General features: G+C 48.6%; 1 protein-coding gene across 2 annotated transcripts in view; it reads right to left on the bottom strand.

Moving 5' to 3' along the window:
- The window catches only part of LOC122544687 (BCL2/adenovirus E1B 19 kDa protein-interacting protein 2-like), a 69,382-nt gene that overhangs the window by 40,664 nt on the left and 23,245 nt on the right, over positions 1-5,473 (bottom strand). The window lies entirely within an intron of this gene.

The raw sequence follows: 5,473 nt of genomic DNA, 5'->3' as shown, positions 1-5,473 counted from the left end.
CAGTCTCTCCCCCAACTCAGTCTCTCTCTCCCTCTCAGTCTCTCCCTTTCTCCGTCTCCGTCTCACTCTCCCTTTCCCTCTCCCTCCCTCTCTCCGTCTCTCCCCCTCTCCGTCTCTCTCTGGCATCAGTCATAAGGTGCTCACTGAGTAGTAAGAAACAACTTCCTCTAGTGTAGGGGACAGGTTAACATAAAACCTTTGAGCAGTGTGGGGAGAGGGGAGCAGTGTTCAGGGGTGATATCAGGAAACATTTCCCCACACAATGGGGGGGGGGGTGGAAATCGGGAAAGTCCCCTTCCATAATGCAAAAGGTTTAGAAGAGGAGTCCTATTGGACTCAAAAGTGTCAACTTTGTTTCTCTCTCCACCGATGCTACCTGACTTGCAGAATTTCTCCAGCCCTGCCTGTTTTGACTCCAAAAAGCTGGAATGAAATGGGTCCGATTAAGAGCAGAGATTGATAGATTTTTTTTGTTGGGTTATGGAACCAAAGTGAGCTGATGGGAGGTTTTTCTTAAATTCATGGTAAGGCCAGCTTTTGTTGGCTATCCCTAATTACCCAAAGGGCAGTTAAGATTCTGGAGTCACGGGGAAGCTAGACTCAGGAAGGACACACTGGCATTGGAGCGTGTCCACGGACACTCACATGGATGATCCCTGGAATGGTCGGCCTAACATACGATGAACGGCTGAGGATCCTGTGATTGTACTCATTAGAGTTTAGAAGGTTGAGGGGAGATCTAATAGAAAATAGGACGCTGGGAAGTTGTTTCCATTAGGCGGGGTGACTCGGACCCGTGGGCACAGCCTGAGAATTAGAGGGTCAATTTAGAACAGAAATGAGGAGAAGTTACACAGAGGGTGGTAGGTGCCTGGAACGCATTGCCAGCAAAGATAGTAGAGGCAGGCTCGGTAGATTCATTTGGACAGGTACATGAATAGGTGGGGAGCAGAGGGATACAGATGCTTAGGAATTGGGCGACAGGTTTAGACAGTATATATGGATCAGCTGTGGCTTGGAGGGCCGAAGGGCCTGTTCCTGGGCTGTAAATTTTCTTTGCTCTTTGTTCTGTGTTAAGTTTCTTCAGCCGGAGAGTGGTGGGCGTGTGGAATACATTGCCATGGAGCGCAGTGGAGGCCAGGACGTTAAATGTCTTCCAGGCAGAGATTGACAAATTCTTGATCTCGGAGGGAATTAAGGGCTACGGGGAGAGTGCGGGTAAGTGGATTTGAAATGCCCATCAGCCATGACTGAATGGCAGAGTGGACCCGATGGGCCGAACGGCCTAACTTCCACTCCTATTTCTTATAGGTAAGGACGGCAGTTTCCTTCCCTAAAGGACATCAGCGAACCGCATAAGTTTTTTCCGACAATTGACAATGGATTCACAGTTGTCATTAGACTTTTAATTCCAGATTCTTTATTGAATTTAATTTCCACCATCTGCCATGGGGAGGGTGTTCAGCATTCCACAAACCAATGTTGAGAATGGGAAGAGGAAGGACGAGGATTGTTTAATAGTGAAGCGAAACCCCAGTGTTTTAGAGGATCTGGGAGCAGGTAGGAAGGTACAGGAGCAAAACGCTGCAGAGGTTAAATAGGAAGGTTTTATTTGGATTAAAAGGAACACGCCCTGGGGCCTTAAAATAGAATCACTTCTCAACTGGAGAACTGAAGACAATAAACAGGGTTCCTTCACATCCTTCCAACAATAGGGTGCTGCTTTTGATGTTTGAAAACTGGAGGAGATCACATGTTAATTCACAAAGCACAACCTTTTACCAACAAGTAAACCCAACCAGTTTTGAGGTGCTGCAAATTTACAAAGCGAAAGGAGCTCACTGTCTCTTTCACAGACCCTTCTCTCCTACCCACTTTAATTTGCGGAGAGTTTATTCACGGGGGTGACCTGTCATGCGCTAACCTGGCCATTAGAAGCCAAGAAAATGAGGGGGTTGATGTGCAACCCTCATCATTCGTTGTACTGTGTTTGTGCATCTGCCCACCTTCCCCCAATGTAAAATTACCTCCTTCGTGACTTCCTGTTTAAGGAGCAGAGTTGTTCCTTTTGCTGCATATTCCCCGTCTTGATCTCAACCTTGGCTAGGTCACCTCCGATTGAGATGGGGATGTGTTCAAGTCGCAGTCCGACGGCCTGAGCTCAAAGTCAAGGCCACGATCCTGGTGCTGGAGGGAACGCTGTATTGACGGATGGTGCCATAATCAGGTATGACATTACAGCAAGGTCCCATTGGTCCCCCTCGATCCTCAAAGAACAATAGTAGGGGACGGTTGGTTGGGAGCTGGGACCAGTGGTTTCTTCCTTGTCTTGATCAACATTTGCTCCTGAGCCAAGGGAATCAACACCTAATTCTGATTCTTCTTGCTGTCTGAAAATTGCTGGTCACAATTCCCATGTTATAACAATCCGATGGGAAGTCACATGCACCAACACTAGCGCCCTTGACCAGGCCAACGTCCCCAGCAGAGGCACTGACACCCCCCCTGCCGATCACCTGCGATGGGCTGGGCACATTGTCCCCGTGACTGACGCAAGACTGCCCGAGCTGATGCGCTACTCACAGATCTGAAACGGCAGGCAAGCCCCAGGTGGTCAGAGGAAGCACTTCAGGGATACACCTCAAGGCCTCACTGGCAAAGTGTGTCATCCCCACAGATGGCCCCAAGACCATCTGAAGTGGAGGAGCAGCATCTGGGAAGGAGTCGAGCACTTGAGACTGGCTGTCAGGAGAGAAGTCAAAGCTAGGCGGAAGGAGGGTGCTGTCACACCAACGCCCCCACCGACCCCTTCCCATGACCACCTTCTGTCCCAAGTATAACAGAGCCTGCAGTCGCTGCATCGGTCTGTACAATCACCTACGGTCTCATCCTGAGAGTCATCCTCATCTGCCAATGATGGGATGATTACCACAACGACGAGAGAATCATTTTATTGATCGTAAACCACTCTGGGGCCATCCTGACATTACAAATAAAAATTGATGTAGGTTTGCTCGCTGAGCTGAAAGGTTCATTTCCAGACGTTTCATCACCATACTAGGTTAACATCTTCAGTGACCCTCTGGGCTTCATCTGGAGGCCCACTGAAGATGTTACCTAGTCTGGTGACGAAACGTCTGAAAACGAACCTTCCAGCTCAGCGAGCAAGCCGACATCTGGAACCTCAACCTGAGCTACAAATCTTCTCAGGACTCGATGACAAAAAATACAGTTTCTTTTTTGTCCTCTTTTTATCTGCACGTTGGGGAAGTGACGCTTTACATTGCAAATCTCAATTTGCAATTGTTTAAAAAAATGAAAATGTTGTTTACACCTTCAGTGCTCGGCAAAACATCCGTCAATGTCATAACCTCTTCAATGGTGCATGACTCTTAAAGGCTATGGTGCTTTAGACATATACATTTTGGGGCAAATGTTCTGAAAAAACAAAATGGAAGGCAGAGAAACGCACCCAACCAGGCGAAGCCAAACCAGAGGTGATCACATCATAAATATGTTCTGTAATCTGATGAGCATCTGGTTTGACAAGGTTCAACACGTTTACATTCCTTTCAGTCAGGTAAGCCTGAATATGGGTGTGCTCTGGTCAGATTCCAACAAGCTCAGTTCACCTCCAAGGCAGGGGTCCGCCCCTGGGATCAGACCAGGCTCGAAGGCGAGTAATCATTGTACATTGTGCAAACATCGTGCTGAGGCGAAGTCTTGGAGGAAGGGCAATTGGGTAACGTGTGAAGGAACACCCTGCTGATTGGGTCGGCTCTCTAACCTCAAAAAACAACTCGAGCGAACAGCCTGGAGTGTTGACAGCCGAGAAACCACCCTCGTGTCGCATGAGACTTTCCACCACTCACCCATCCCTTACCCACGATCGCCTTCCGCCCCCAAGTGTAACCGAACCTGCGGAAGCCGCTTTGGGCTATCCCGAAACGGACTCGCCCAGAGAGTGGAAGAGAGTCAGCCTTGTCTGCAAGGGTCCACGAGCAAATGATGACTTTCTCCATCCCCATGTTCCCCTCTCTCTGTCTTTATCCAACATCCCCCTTCAATGCATCACTCCGATTCATTTTGACCATTCCCTGTGGGAGCAAGTCTGACATTCTCCAGACGTTTCTCCCGAAACCCCAATTGGAGTTATTCACAGGCTGCCTTATATTGTTGGCAGATTATTCTGGTCTCCCTTCTTATGCTAAAACAGGAGTCTTGGTTCTTTATAAACGGAGAGAAGATAATAAAGTCAAGAACGATATTCAGGTTTGGACATCAAAGTAACACTAGCGTAAATACTGCTTTACATATTACTTATACATAGACCGTGATAGTTAGATTATCTAAGGTCTACTCTGTAACAGAAGTTGCTGGAAAAGCTCAGCAGGTCTGTCAGCACCTGTGAAGAGAAATCAACGTTAACGTTCTGGGTCCGGTGACCCTTTTCATCTGCCTTCCTTTAAGCAATCAGATTTCTTCGCTCGTTCACTCCTCCCTTCCAGAACTGTCACCTTCTATCTTTCATAGTCACTGCACCTGAAATGTTGACTCGGAGAAAGGTCACAGGACCCGAAATGTTAACTCTGATTGCTCTCCACAGATACTGCCAACTTTTCCAACAACCTCGGTTTTTAGTTTCTGATTTGCAACATCTGCAGTTCTTTCGGTTTTTATAAGGTCTAATCTATCTGTGTTCAGACCTACGTGCCCATTTGTATCACGCAACATAGAACCGCCCGCAATGTTGTGCCGAACGTGACACCAAGTTAAACTAAATCCCTCCTGCTTGCCCCAGCTATGCCTGTCTCTTTGTTGGCTACGTAGAACAGTTGATCTTCCGTAATTACACCGGCACCACTCCTTACCTCTTCCTCCGCTACATTGATGACTGCATTGGCACCACCTCGTGCTCCCGCGAGGAGGTTGAGCAATTCATCAACTTCACCAACACATTCCACCCTGACCTTAAATTTAACTGGACCATCTCTGACACCTCCCTCCCCCTCCTGGACCTCTCCATCTCCATCAGTGACGACCGACTTGACACTGACATTTTATACAAACCCACCGACTCCCACAGCTACCTGGATTACACCTCTTCCCACCCTACCTCTTGCAAAAATGCCATCCCGTATCCCCAATTCCTCCGCCTCCGCCGTATCAACTCCCAGGAGGAGCGGTTCCACCATAGAACACACCAGATGGCCTCCTTCTTTAAAGACCGCAATTTCCCTTCCCACGTGGTTAAAGATGCCCTCCAACGCATCACGTTCACATCCCGCACCTCCGCCCTCAGACCCAACCCCTCCAACCGCAACAAGGACAGAACGCCCCTGGTGCACACCTTCCACCCTACCAACCTTCGCATAAACCAAATCATCCGCCGACATTTCCGCCACCTCCAAACAGACACCACCACCAGGGATATATTTCCCTCCCCACCCCTCTCCGCCTCCCGCAAAGACCG

The sequence above is a fragment of the Chiloscyllium plagiosum genome, chromosome 51 (assembly GCF_004010195.1).
Source record: "Chiloscyllium plagiosum isolate BGI_BamShark_2017 chromosome 51, ASM401019v2, whole genome shotgun sequence".
Lineage (NCBI taxonomy): Eukaryota > Metazoa > Chordata > Chondrichthyes > Orectolobiformes > Hemiscylliidae > Chiloscyllium > Chiloscyllium plagiosum.
The sequence above is the reverse complement of the archived record's forward strand: the minus strand, read 5'-3'. Positions and strand labels throughout refer to the sequence as shown.